We start from the raw sequence: 15464 nt of genomic DNA on the forward strand, positions 1-15464 counted from the left end.
CAAACACTCATTTTAATTCTGTTACCCTGTTTTGATGCAGAATTCACGTGAAATCAGGCAAGAACTGGACTTGTTTTTTATAATGTGTTCTTGTGAATTGATTGTGTATCGCATACATTTGATTTGACTTTCTGCGAGGCAACAGTCGTCCGCTGGCCAAAAAAGTTTTCCAAATACCTTCACGTTATCAAGCCTGGATTTAGAAAAGAATAGCAAAAAAATCTGCACCTCCTGCTTCACATGCAATTTGTGTTCGTGTGTTCAGAGGTGGCGGTGAGAGGGGAAACCTCGGCTCACCCAGCTGGAGAGACTGACCAGGAAGAGTCGAACATTAACTCTGCTCTTCCAGGGCACCCTGCAGACTCGGCTGCTGGCATTGGTGAGGGAGTGCGGCCGCCGCTGTGATGACGCCAAACTGGAGTCCATCATAGGTCGACTGCAGGTATGCGAGTCAGACCTTCTGAGGATGGTTTCACTTTTCTCTCTTCTTTATAATTGACCCTTGTTTTCTCTCTCTCAGCTCCTTGTCTAAGAGTGGGAGGGATTTGAAGCACAAAGGGAGGAGCTTGTCGTTTGGTTGGCTGATATGGATGTCCACCTGAGTGCGGTTGACCAGCTGACAGGAAACACATGTGAAAAACTGAAACAACTGCAGGTGTGGGCTTGTTTTGATATGACATATATTTGATATGATACATACGTCAGAGACATTGTCCTAAACTGGACTAACAAAGAACCATGAGTCCAACATGAAACTTACCTTACATAACGTAAGGCTGAAGTTCATTGATAATTTTAATCAAAAACTTGTTGAAATATTTTTACAGATTATGCAAACATCTGCTGATGAAAATGTGTTGATTTATTCGTCTGTTATGAAGCAATTGCTATTTCTAATGTGTCTTTATCACTTTCTGATGTTTTATTAATTAAATAATACATGTATTAATTGTTGTGTTATCTATAGATATAGTATTCATATATATATTTATTTAAAGTATAGTAAAAATGTTTAATTATTACTGCTTAAATGACTAATATGTAACATGTATTAGTAGTGATGTGGTGCTGAGGGTTAAAATGCCTTTTTGTCTTTTGGTATATTATGAAATGACAATAAACCATTAATATATGTCTATGCTGTGCTCGTATTTATTTTATCCTACCTAAATTCAATTTATGATACATTTTATTTTGAAAGATTTAAAATGGTTCTTTAAAATGTTTTTTTTAAAGAACCATTTGAAGGAGCTTTTAAAAATGGTTCTCTAAAGAACCATTTTAAAAAAGGTTCTTTGAAAAACCATTAAAGGTTCTTCAATGAACGACTGAAAGAAATGGTTCTTCAAAGAACCATTGTTTGAAAGGTTCTTTGTGGCACCAAAAAAGGTTCTTCTATGGCATCAGTCTAAAGAACCACTTTTGGTTTCAGTTGGCACCTTTATTTTTCTGAGTGTATATATATATAAATAATTCCCCACTCGCCCCTGTGGGCGGTTAATCCTTCAAGCTCGGGTCCTCTACCAGAGGCCTGGGAGCTTGAGGGTCCTGCGCAGTATCTTCGCTGTTCCTAGGACTGCGATCTTCTGGACAGAGATCTCCGATGTTGTTCCCGGGATCTGCTGGAGCCACTCGCCTACCTTGGGAGTCACCGCACCTAGTGCTCCGATTACCACGGGGACCACCGTCACCTTCACCCTCCACATCTTCTCGAGCTCTTCTCTGAGCCCTTGGTATTTCTCCAGCTTTTCGTGTTCCTTCTTCCTGATGTTGCTTCCTGACCGCTACCATTTTGTCTGTCTGTATCTGGAAGTCCCACAGGATCTTAGCTCGGTCATTCTCCATCACCCTTGGGGGCATCTCCCATTTTGACCTCGGGACTACCAGGTTATACTCGGCACAGATGTTCCTGTACACTATGCCGGCCACTTGGTTATGGCGTTCCATGTATGCCTTGCCTGCTAGCATCTTGCACCCTGCTGTTATGTGCTGGATTGTCTCAGGGGCATCTTTACACAGCCTGGGGTCTTGCCTGGTGTGATAGACCCCAGCCTCTATGGATCTTGTGCTCAGTGCTTGTTCCTGTGCTGCCATGATTAGTGCCTCCGTGCTGTCTTTCAGACCAGCTTTGTCCAGCCACTGGTAGGATTTCTGGATATCAGCCACCTCCGCTATCTGCCGGTGGTACATACCGTGCAGGGGCCTGTCCTTCCATGATGGTTCCTCGCCTTCCTCCTCTTTCTTGGGTTTCTGCTGCCTGAGGTATTCATATTATTATTGTGCAATCTACTGTACAATATAAAGCGCCTTGACGCGACTTTTGTTGTGATTTGGCGCTATATAAATAAAATTGAATTGAATTGAATTGAATTGAACTGAGCACGCTGTCAGTTGGGGCCATCTTCGTGATGTATTTGTGGATGTTCCTTGTCTCATCCTGGACTGTGGTGCTGACACTCACCAGTCCCCGGCCTCCTTCCTTCCACTTAGCGTACAGCCTCAGGATGCTGGACTTGGGGTGAAACCCTCCATGCATGGTAAGGGGCTTTCTTGTCTTTATGTCAGTGGCTTCTATCTCCTCCTTTGGCCAGCCTATTACCCCAGCAGGGTACCTGATCACGGGCAGGGCGTATGTATATATGTATATGTGTGTATATAAAAAACACCCAGCACGCCCCTGCGGGCGGTTTATCCTTCAAGCTCGGGTCCTCTACCAGAGGCCTGGGAGCTTGAGGGTCCTGCGCAGTATCTTCGCTGTTCCTAGGACTGCGATCTTCTGGACAGAGATCTCCGATGTTGTTCCCGGGATCTGCTGGAGCCACTCGCCTAGCTTGGGAGTCACCGCACCTAGTGCTCCGATTACCACGGGGACCACCGTTACCTTCACCCTCCACATCCTCTCGAGCTCTTCTCTGAGCCCTTGGTATTTCTCCAGCTTCTCGTGTTCCTTCTTCCTGATATTGCTGTCATTCGGAACCGCTACATCGATCACTACAGCCGTCTTCTTCTGTTTGTCTACCACCACTATGTCCGGTTGGTTAGCCACCACCATTTTGTCCGTCTGTATCTGGAAGTCCCACAGGATCTTAGCTCGGTCATTCTCCATCACCCTTGGGGGCATCTCCCATTTTGACCTCGGGACTTCCAGGTTATACTCGGCACAGATGTTCCTGTACACTATGCCGGCCACTTGGTTATGGCGTTCCATGTATGCCTTGCCTGCTAGCATCTTGCACCCTGCTGTTATGTGCTGGATTGTCTCTGGGGCATCTTTACACAGCCTGCACCTGGGGTCTTGCCTGGTGTGATAGACCCCAGCCTCTATGGATCTTGTACTCAGAGCTTGTTCTTGTGCTGCCATGATTAGTGCCTCTGTGCTGTCTTTCAGTCCAGCTTTGTCCAGCCACTGGTAGGATTTCTGGATATCAGCCACCTCCTCTATCTGCCGGTGGTACATACCGTGCAGGGGCCTGTCCTTCCATGATGGTTCCTCGTCTCCCTCCTCTTTCTTGGGTTTCTGCTGCCTGAGGTATTCACTGAGCACTCGGTCAGTTGGGGCCAGCAGCCTATCACTGGAGGGAAAACAGGTTAGTGTTGTCAGGGTGGCCTGTATGGGGTGGGAGCTGTTATCTGACAGAGATAACTACCTCCACCGGGTCAAGAGGGCATCCAAGAACAGAGCTAGTTTTCTTGATCAACCTGTTCAGTTTCTTCCTATCCCCAGCAGACCACACCATAAAACATGGACAATACCACCACAGAGTCCTAGAAGGTCTTCAGGAGCTCTCCCTGCTCCCTTCCAAAAGACTTCTCTGTTGCAAATACAACCGTCTCTATCCTTTTGTGTAGATGGACTCTCTGTTGTTACTCCAGATCAGTTTATTGGTTAGATCACTTATATGAGTCAGCTATCTTAATGCCCATTCTCTGGATGTTCACTGGTGTAGGTGGAGTCCACTACCTGCTCGCTGGTTTTCGGAGTGTTGATCTGGAAGTGGTTCTGCTGGCACCAGTTGACAAAGTCCTCAGTCAGTTCTCTGTATTCCCTGTTGTCCTGTTGTCAGTAAAGTACACCGTGAGGAGATGCTCTCATTGCCCACTCATTATTTTAAAATAGAGATAGCCTACATAGTTCATACATATGCAAGACTATTATGAGCCAATTAGGAGAAAGCATTAAATGAGCTGTGGGCCACTGCTGGCACTGTCATCACATTGGAGGGTCACTTTAGTGTTTAAGTAGTATAAAAACAAACGAGAAAAACCCACAAATATTTCAGAAAATGTACGGTTTTGTTTGTTTGCCACTGAATAGTGTTGGAATAAAGTGTGAAAATTATGAAGGATTAAAATATTCCAAGAGCTCAAATTACTTCACCAAAACATGTTTCAATCATATTTTATCAACACAAATTGCACAGGTTTATTGAATATGAATAACTTGTGTTAATTCAACTCAGTTGTTTAAGCTCCTGCCAAAGTAAAACATCTGTGTGCATTTAGTGTAATAAACTATTAAACCAGAATTACATATTAGGATTTAGCCAAGTGTTAGGATGTAATACAGAGTAGTATTTCTAGTAGGCTTGTTTTGATATGCCTGTTTTCATTTTATTTTCTAAATTTTAAAGAAGGCTTTAGAAAGGTCAAAATAAATCTTCTGTGAGGGCGTATCAGCTATTCTAACAGAATTCATTTTACCAATGCAAGGGTGCATTAGTACCTTGTAATACAACATATCTATTTCATAAAGGGCGAACACAAATTTCCAAAGAGACTTCCTGACAGCTGCCATTTTAAGTATAACCTCTGGTACGGGCACATTCAGTTTGCAGCAGCGGTGGCACCAAGATGGCAGCTTGAACGCTCGTGTTTTTTCAGGAGCTCCGAAAGACCGCAAAATTTGCTAAGGAACTTTATTCTCTTTCCACTCGAATTACAACTATGGATGCCCAAAAGGTTATTAAGAATGCAAAGCTGCAATTTGTGCCGTCAAACCCCAATGTTAAGACGTCTTCGCATGCTAAAGTCAGTGGCCATGGCTATGCTAGCACTGAAGCTGCCAACGTGAGCCTAAACAAGCGAGAACGGGGAGCAGACTCTGCGCCGCCAACTCCATCAAAACAACCGCCGGAGGAGAAAAGAACAAAATCTTCAGAGAAGGAAGATGATATCTCCAATAAAATTATTTTTGAAGCCATTCTGGGACTTAGAAGAAATTTGAAGTACAACTGGAAGATATCAAGGAACAAAACAGACAAAGTGCAGCTATGGTTGCCAGCTTGGCTAAGGCTGTGGAGTTTAATGCTGCAGAGATAGTTGATTGCAAACCGAAAGTTGTTAAACTGGCAAATGCGAATGAACAGCTGCTTAAAGAAAACGAAGACTTGAAAAGAAGAGTGAGAGAACAAGAGCGCTACCGAATGAGGTGGTGCTTAAAGCTGAAAGGGGTGAAGGAAGACAAAGACGAAAACATTAGAGTGAAGGTTTTGCAAACGCTTCAGAAGATTGCCCCTGACTTGAACTTAGAAGAGGCCGTTGATATTGTTCATCACTTAGGGAAACGAGTTGATGGCAGAAACAGAAACATCATTATTTTATTCACACAAAGGCGAATCAAAGAAGAATTGTGGAGGCGCACCAAAGATTCTTCAATCTGCAAACAAGAAGGCATCAGCTTTGCAGAGATGTTGCCGCAGGAGGACATACAAGATCGACAGCGCCTATGGCCTCTGGTGGAGGAGGCAAGACGTGCGGGTAAACGAGCCTACTTTCGTGGTCCACATGCCTTCATTGATGGACGCAAAGTTGAAGAAACACAGGAGAACTAAAAATGACAAAAACTGAAATAGTGGAAACTTGTTCGCGGTCCGAGGAGCTCAGCATTTAGTACTTTTTTTTCTTTTTCGTTTTTTTCACGTGGTGAGTGATATTCTGTCTATAGTTCATGTTGAATGTTAACATTTGTTTTGCTTCTTTAAATGTTAGGGGTTTAAGAGAATCTGTTAAAAGAAAAGCCTTATTTTTGTACTGCAAAGGTAAAAAATCAAACTGTATTTTTCTACAAGAGACTCATTCATCTGATAGTGATGTATCTTTTTGGTCAAACCAATGGGGTAGCAAAATCCTGTTTAGCCATGGCTCAACGAGGTCGGGGGGTGTAGCAATTTTATTCAATAACTTTCCTGGGGATCTTGTAATACAACGGACTGACTTGAATGGTCATTGGTTGATTGCTGTAATGAGAGTTGAAAGTTTGTTTTTCATTTTAGTCAACGTTTATGGATATAATAATGAAAGTCAGAATAAAAATATGTTAGAAGATATAACTTTAAATATTTTTGAACTTAAAGATCGATACCCTACGGAATATATTTTAATGGGTGGTGATTGGAAAATGACTCGTGATGAATGGACTGATAGATGGCCCTCAAGGACAGGTAGACCACAAAAAAATAACCTAATTATAGATTTTTTGATAAACAACAATTTGACAGATATTTGGAGAGTAAGAAATCCAGGAATTAAAAGCTTTTCCTGGTTTAAACCAAATTGAGCTTGTAAATCTAGAATAGACTATTGGCTAGGAAGTGACAACATTCTTAACCACACTGTAAAAGTTGTGATGTCAAATGCACCTCTTTCTGATCATTGCTTTATTGAACTATGCTTTGAATCGGAAATTAGACAATCAAATAAAAGAACTTATTGGAAGTTCAATGCCAAACTTTTACAAAATGAAGATTACTGCAACATAGTCAAAAAAATTATAAAAGATATTATGGCTGACCATTTAATTGTAGGATATATCAGTAAATGGGAATTCATTAATTTCAAAATTAGAGAATTTAGTATTCAATTCAGTAAAAACATAAGTCGAAAGCAAAGAGAATATGAATGTAAATTATTCCAAGAAATTACTTATTGCTGTAGTAAAGATGATCTAAATAGTCAAGAAAGGAGTAAACTTATGGAGTTGCAAACTAAATTAGATCAGCTCTACCTAAATAAAGCAGAAGGAGCTTTTGTGCGTTCACGCGCCAAGTGGATTGAGGAGGGGGAAAGAAATTCCTCATATTTTTTTAATTTAGAAAAGAACAGACAGAAAAGAAATTTTATATCTTCCCTGTTAATTGATGGCATTGAATGTGACGACCCTAAAATTTTGGAGAATGAAACTTATACATTCTATTCCAATTTATACTCCTCACAGTTCTCCCAAGCAGATTGTGATGTCTTTTTTGATCAAATAGATAATCTGATCCCTAAAATTGATGAATCATTTAAGGAATTTTGTGAATCTGACTTTAGAATTGAAGAGTTAGATGCATCTGTTAAGAAAATGGCGCTTAATAAATCCCCTGGTCCAGATGGGCTTATAGTTAATTTCTTCCAATTTCTTTGGGAAGACTTAAGGGAAATTTTATTCAAAGCTATACTGGCCAGTATTGAAAAGGGAGAATTGATGTCTAGCATGAAACAAGGATTAATTACATTAATTCCTAAACCAAACAAAGATAAACGACAATTGGATAACTTAAGGCCCATAACTTTATTAAATACAGATTATAAAATTTTCTCTAGCTCAATTGCGACAAGGCTCAAACAAGGGGTTTCAAGTATAATTAGTGAGACACAATCAGGGTTTTTGAAAGACAGGAACATTCATAATAATATCAGATTGGCTTTAGACTTACTGGACTACAATGATCTAATTAGTGATGACAGTTTTATTCTTTTCTTGGACTTTTATAAAGCTTTCGATTCAGTAGAACATCCTTTTATTTTAGAAACACTAACTCGATTTGGATTTGGGGATAAATTTAGGAAGATAATAGATATACTGTATAATGATATAAATAGCTCTGTGTCGTTAGGCTATGGCACTGGTAAAAGATTTAGCGTCAAAAGAGGAATTAGGCAAGGGTGTGGAAGCTCTCCGCTGTTATTCATAATGGTTGTGGAGATGCTCGCAATTTTAATTAAAAACAGCAGCGTTGCCGGAATTGAGATTATGGATAATTTTTTAATAATTAGTCAACTTGCGGATGACACTACTCTTTTCTTAAAAAATGAACATCAGATTCCCCTGGTAAAACAAATAATCACTACATTCTCAAAAGCTTCAGGCTTAAAGTTAAATTTAAATAAATGTGAACTATTGGCGTTAAAGGAGTGTCATTCACAATTACTGTACGATATAAAGGTGAAGAAGGAGGTAAAATATTTGGGCATCACAATTTCAAAAGATCACAAAGTCTTAGAAAAAGTAAATATTTCAGATAATGTTGACAAATGTAAGACAATCTTAAATAAGTGGTTACAAAGAGACATCACAATTTTTGGAAGAATATTATTAACCAAAATGGATAGTTTATCTAGATTTATATAGCCAGCTTACTCTTTATCAATATCAAATAAAGTTATTAAAACAATTAATAGCTTGAATTTTAATTTTATTTGGAGGAATAAGTGCCATTATATATCTAAAGATGATTTGGTTAAACCATACATTGAAGGTGGTGGAAACGCAATTGACTTCGATATAATGAATGGTGTTTTGAAACATAATTTCACTCCACATAATAGCCCAATTTGGAACAATAGATATATACTAATGAACAGAAAATCTATTTTTATTCAAGATTGGTTATCAAAAGGTGTTTGGGCAATTGCCCATTTTGTAGATGAGGAAGGACATGTTCTAGAACATCAAGATTTTTGCCAAAAGTTTAATATCCAATGTTCTAAAAGTAAATTTAATCGGGTTATAAAATCCATTCCATTGTCACTTAAAAACATAGTTGTAAATGATATAATATATTCTGACATATCCCCCAAGTTAAGGCATTTATATATAGATGATATTCAATTTTGTGATGTTAAATGCAATAATAAGTTTCTAAGATCTTCATTAAGGAGTCTTTATTCTCCAAATTTACTTAGACGTAATTACATATTAAAAGATTTCCAAAGGGAAGAAATTGAAAAAATAAGAACAGATTATATCACCTTCCCTATCCCTCCTAAAGGGAAAGAAGTCCAATTTAAAATTTTGAATAAAATTTACCCGACAAATAGACTCCTTGGTGATAGATTCAAAATAGAAACTGGTAATTGTGTATTTTGTGAAACAGAAGAGGAGGATTTGGACCATCTATTCTTTTTGTGCAATTTTATACAAATATTTTGGTTGGATTTTCATACCTGGCTTTTTTCCAGTGGGATTCAAATTACCCCACTTACCTTAAATATGATAATGTTTGGAGTGTTTTTGAAAGAAAAGAAAGCTAATTATGGTGTTAATGTGTTATTAATCTTGTGCAAGCAATTTATACATAAATGTCGTTTTTTTAAGACCAAACCAACACTAGCTTACTGGAAAAACGACTTAAACCTGTTGGTTAAATCTTTGACTTTAGTTAAAAAGAAAAAGGCTGCTTTTTTTGTCTCCTTTGTGGAAGATTTTGATTTAGTGAGTTAGTAATCTGTTAAATTAGAATAGAATAATCCTTTAATTGTCCCACAAGGGGAAATTTGGTTGTAACAGCAGCAAAAAGACACATATACAAACAAACAGTACACAGGACACAGAACAGAAACATACACAATTTTTCTTAAATATTTACATTAAGGACAATGGTTACTATATACAGAGTATTGTACAGTTATTAAATTAAATAAAAATAACTACAGATAAGAGGCAAACCAGGTTGTAGTGCAACTCGGTTAATTAACTTATTGCAGTTACAGTGCTGATGTAAACATCTATGTTTGTTGGGAGCAGTTCTGATTGTACAGTCTGACAGCTGCAGGGAGGAAGGACCTGCGGAAACGCTCCTTCATGCATCTAGGATGCAGCAGTCTGTCACTGAAGGAGCTCTGCAGTTCAGCAACATTTACATGCATGGGGTGGGAGACTCTGTCCATCAGAGATGTTATTTTGGCCAGAGTCCTTCTGTCTCCCACCACCTGCACTGGGTCCAGGGTGCATCCCAGAACAGAGCTGGCCTTCCTGATGAGTTTATCCAACCTCTTCCTTTCAGCTGCCGATAAACCGCTGCTCCAACATACCACACTGTAAAAAATGACAGATGCCACCACAGAGTCATAGAAGGTCTTTAAAAGCGCTCCCTGGACTCCAAATGACCTCAGCCGCCTCAGCAGGTAGAGTCTGCTCTGACCCTTCCTGTAAAGAGCATCAGTGTTGTGGCTCCAGTCCAGTTTATTATTCAGGTGAACACCCAGGTACCTATACGAGTCCACTATCTCAATGTCCACTCCCTGGATGTTCACCGGTGTCAGTGTGGTGGGTCTGCGTCTCCGGAAGTCCACCACCAACTCCTTGGTTTTCCCGGCGTTGATCAGCAGCTGGTTCTGCTGACACCAGTCCACAAAGTCCAGAGTCCACTGTCTGTACTCTGAGTCGTCCTCACCTGTGATGAGGCCGACTATGGCAGAGTCGTCAGAGAACTTCTGTAGGTGGCAGCGTGGGGAGTTGATGGAGAAGTCTGCAGTGTAGAGGGTGAAGAGGAACGGTGCCAACACAGTTCCCTGTGGGGCCCCCGTACTGCAGACCAGCGTGTCAGAGACACAGCCCTGTGACCTCACATACTGTGGACGTTCTGTGAGGTAGTCCAGTATCCACTGGGACATGTGGTGGTCCACTCCCGATAGCTCCAGCTTGTCCCTCAGAAGTCGTGGCTGGATGGTGTTGAAAGCACTGGAGAAATCAAAGAACATGATCCTCACAGTGCTTCCAGGCTTCTCCAGGTGAGTCAGAGCTCGGTGCAGGAGGTAGATGATGGCGTCCTCCACCCCAATGCCAGGCTGGTAAGCAAACTGCAGCGGATCCAATGAAGACCTCACCAGGGGGCGCAGATGGTTTAGAACCAACCTCTCGAGGGTCTTCATCAGATGCGATGTCAGGGCTACCGGCCTGTAGCTGCTGAGGTCCTTGGGATGGGAGGTCTTTGGTACCGGTACCACACAGGAGGTCTTCCACAGCTGTGGTACTTTCCCCAGTGACAGGCTCAGGTTGAACAGATAACCTAGGATGCCACACAGTTCATCTGCGCAGCACCTCAGGAGCCTGGAGCTGACGCCATCTGGACCTGCAGCCTTCCGCACCTTGATCTTGCGAAGCTCGTTCCTCACTTGAAGTGCTGAGATGGAGAGAGGGGGTTTTGGGGGAGGGGTGTGTATGTTGGAGTCCACAGAAGCCGGGGGTGGGTGTAATGACTGGGAGCTGGGAGGTGTGAAGCTGAGAGGTGTGAAGTCCTGAGATGAAGGACAGGCAGTCCCTGAAGATGAAGGAGATTGCAGCAGGGGGGACGATGCTGTGGGAGGGGTGGGTGGTTGATCAAACCTATTAAAATATTTATTTAGGTCATTCACCCACCCCAAGTCTCCTGCAGCCTGGGGGGTTGGTTTTTGTCCTGAGATTGTCTTCAGGCTGTTCCAAACCCCCTCTGATGTTGTCCTGTTGCAGCTGCTCTTCCATCTTCCTCCTGTAGTTTTCCTTCCCCTGCCTTATCTTCCATTTCAGCTTCTTCTGAACAACTCTCAGCTCCTGTTTGTCTCCAGCTCTAAAGACTCTCTTCTTCTCCTTGAGGAGAGCCTTAATTTCAGGATTTATCCATGGCTTGTTGTTAGAAAAACACCGTACCTTTTTGATGGGTACGGTGTTGTCCACACAGAAGTTCATGTAATCCGTAATGCAGTCTGTGATGCTGTTGAGGTCATCCTCCAGGGGGCTGCAGAGGTTGTCCCACACAGTAGAACGGAAACAGTCCCTCAGGGCCTCTTCAGTCTCTGCTGACCATTTCCTTACTGTGCGTTTCACTACTGGTTCTCTGTGTACTAGAGGTTTATACACAGGCTGGAGATGAACCAGATTGTGATCTGAGCCCCCCAGGGGAGGGAGAGGTGATGAGCTGTATGCCTCCTTGGTGTTGGCATACAATAAGTCCAATGTTTTATTGTCTCTGGTGTGGCAGGTAACATACTGGGTGAAGGTGGGGAGAGTGGAGGACAGGGAGATGTGATTAAAGTCCCCAGAGATCAGGAAAAGGGCCTGAGGGTGCTGTGTTTGGAGTCTGCTTGTTACGGTGTGCAGGACCTCACAGGCTGCTGCAGCGCTAGCAGAGGGCGGGACATACACAGCTATCATAATCACGTGTGTAAACTCTCGCGGTAGATAGTACGGTCTCATGCTACCGCTAGCAGCTCAATGTCCTTACAGCATAGCGTCTCTTTGATAGATAAATGCCCAGAGTTACACCATCTATCGTTCACAAACACAGCCAGACCCCCTCCTCTCTTCTTACCGCTCTCCGTTGTTCTGTCGGCCCGGATCAGATGAAAACCATCCATGTTTACGTGTGAGTCCGGAGTTAGCGCAGTTAGCCACGACTCTGTGAAGCACATCAGGCTGCACTCCCTGTAGCTCCTCTGATGTCGGGTAAGGGCTGCCAGTTCGTCTACTTTTTTGGGGAGAGATCTCACATTCCCCATAATAATAGATGGAATATTTATGTGACCCCATCTTTATATATATATTTTTTTTCCTATGTATGAAAGTTGTTAATATGTAAGGAATGTTTATTCTCTGAATGTATAATATATGGTGCATTTTATTTGTATGTTATCTTTACTAATAATAAAAAATAAAAAATAAAAAAAAATAAAAAAGTTTGCAGCAGCTATACAACAGTGGCCTCTAGAGGTGTTTACACACTATGACTAAATCAGACAATGCAACACAACACGCAGGTCGCCCCAATGAATTGATTCAGCTTGTAGCAGTGACTTGTTAACTTCTCATTTGTCAAGCATATCTCCCATGAATGATATGAAATCATTTAGAGACATAACATTGACATCACAAAGCAGAAGCTGCAATCAGTTTTTAGGAAAGTGAGTTTAATAGGAGTAGGTAAAATAATGCAGTAATTTCTTAGTTTTATAATCCCTTTATAAATCATGTTGGCTACAGCCTATTTAGCAGTGCAAAAGGAGCATCGGACAAACAAACAAACAAATAAATAAACAGTCAACAACAACAAAAAAGTTAGTACCCAGGGATAAAAATGTTGTGTATGAAAGGGAAACCTAATGGACAGATGTGATGCCTGAACAGTGGTGGCTTTAAGTGATGTATCAACTCAAACATGCATCCATGGTCTGTGTTACATAAGTACGATGATCGGTGGTGACGGTTGGCGCCGCTTTGGAAGCAGAAACTGTTGGTTTGAAAGCCTTCAGTGTCTCCTTGTGGCGGGACTCTTATACTGCACTGTAAGATGTCGAGCAGTGTCAGCTGTATGCTAGAAAGTGATACATTAAAATTCCTGGGGTCACCATGAAGAGCTTACTTCCTTTCTTGCTCAGTGTGTAAAATGTGGTACTTAATGGATTGAAAAGAAAAATGATGGCACCCTTGTAGTTCACACAAGTGGTGATGATTCAGGGTTTTAATTTGTAAGGTTTGAATTTTGAGCCATCATAAATTTTAAAAGAGGAAAGTATACTATTTAACATATGTTAAGTCAAAGCTAATATAGCTGCTCATATATAGCTACTTATAATTTGAAGAGCTGCCTACACCAATGAGTAGACTTCCCAGAATGGAAACAGCACTCTTTGTGTAGTTTGAGAAAACAGTCAAGTTGTTAAGAACTATGACTGAGAAGGATGTGCCTGTGTACAGCAGCAGGCTGCCTTCCTAGAATTTGGATATCCCCCGTGCGCTCGTCTCTGCATTATGTGCATTACCTCTCTTGGAAAATTAAAACCACAGCAGCTTTTTATAGTTTTTTTCATTCACTATCAGCTTACACCAAAAGTCTACTCTGAAGAAGATTATTCAAAACATGCAACACAGAATAAAACAAGTTTAAATTAAAATTAAAGAAATCAAAATCTTGTGGACGTATGCCTTTTACATGTTGGCAAAATATTTAGGATGAGATGGAGATATAACACTCATGCACCCTGAAAATTATGAAGGTCTAAATATGTATCAAAGGGGCTCACTGAACATCAGTGGCTTTCTATGGGGCAAACGTACTTAAACCAGCCACTGTGACCATTGCGGCAGAGCAGAATGAATGATACTGATGGGGACTAAGAGGGTTTGTAGTTAAATTCCTGCTCTTACAGGATCAGTGAGTGTCTGTTTAAAGATTATTAACATACTTTTACATCACTATGGAACACCAGCATTTCTGCAGAGGACAGAACTCCCTGCTTTAATCTACCAAGATGCTCTGTGTTATGTTGTCATGGCAATATGAAGTCAAATAAATACAAATATACAAAAATGCACATTTAAAGGAGGACAAGAAGACAGGCAATTGGAAGAGCTTTTGAAGCAGGAAAACTTTTCTGGATTTCTCTTAATTTAACTGGAAATTTTGCGAATACAAGTCAAGAAGGAAACAAGGAGGCAGCTGGTTGGATTATATCTGAGGACAGGATGCATAAAGGAGAAGCATGAGGAGAGAGAAAACAGCAGAGCGATGGTGCAGAGCCAATCATGGATCAAGTCGAAGAAGCAAGCATCAAAACTGTGAGTAAACATAACACACAAAGAGTTAAAAATTACTGTGCTGATTAAGGAAACATTAAATTTGGTTAGTTTGGGGTCTGCAGCTTCAGGTTTGTGGATTCAGTTGGTCTAAAAATTAAGGAAAGACAAAAAATGTTTCTTTTGAAAGGTTGTTGGAGGATTCTTACTGTAAGAAATATCTGGGTGTGCATCTGCTTTTATTTAAAAAGGTTGAATTTTATTTCGTCACATTGGAAAGGGAAAATTGGAGGATCGGGACAATAATGTGGCCAGATTTACTGTTTCCTTAATCAGAACAATAATTTTGATCTGAACTAGAAATTGTAAAATGGGTTATTTTCTTTCTTCTCTACTGATCACTGTGTTAAATGTTGAGTTACTTGTCAGTCTACATTAATGTTAATGGTACTTTTAAAAAATGCAGTTTATTCGTAATTTTGTAGAAAAAGGCTCTGCACCTGTGAAAAAAAACAAGTATCCACACCCCCAAAATCACTGTGGATCAGAGTAGCTAAGCCCTGGTTAACTGCAATTATATTACAGGAGATGAAAAATATTGGAATGATTGAAAGAAACAAAGATTGCTTTAGGGTTTGAAGATTTGACTTTCTTATTAAAAGAGACGAAAACTAATCTATGTGTGACACTGAGAAAAAAACTGAACGCTTAAAAGATCTGGAGGTCTGACTGTTGTTATACAAATGTGCAAACTTGTTTTAATGACATTAGAAAGAAAAATGGGATGTTTAAAAAGGTAATATATAAAATAGTTTCTATATTACTTGAAAAAATGATGTTGGTTAGCGCTGCTGTATTTGGAAAAATGCTGGGTCACCCCTGGTCTATACAGACAATAATCCCCTCACATATGTGATGAGTACTGCAAAGCTGA

The 15464-nt window shown here is 40.7% G+C and overlaps 1 protein-coding gene across 1 annotated transcript in view; it reads left to right on the forward strand.

The window, feature by feature from the left end:
- The first annotated feature begins 334 nt into the window (after positions 1-334).
- The window catches only part of LOC134639752 (peroxisomal membrane protein PEX13-like), a 233496-nt gene continuing 218366 nt past the window's right edge, over positions 335-15464 (forward strand). The window contains exons 1-2 of the mRNA XM_063491127.1: positions 335-442; positions 521-655. The gene's annotated coding sequence lies outside the window, so the exon portion shown is untranslated. The remainder of the gene's footprint in view (positions 443-520; positions 656-15464) is intronic.

The sequence above is a fragment of the Pelmatolapia mariae genome, linkage group LG13 (assembly GCF_036321145.2).
Source record: "Pelmatolapia mariae isolate MD_Pm_ZW linkage group LG13, Pm_UMD_F_2, whole genome shotgun sequence".
Lineage (NCBI taxonomy): Eukaryota > Metazoa > Chordata > Actinopteri > Cichliformes > Cichlidae > Pelmatolapia > Pelmatolapia mariae.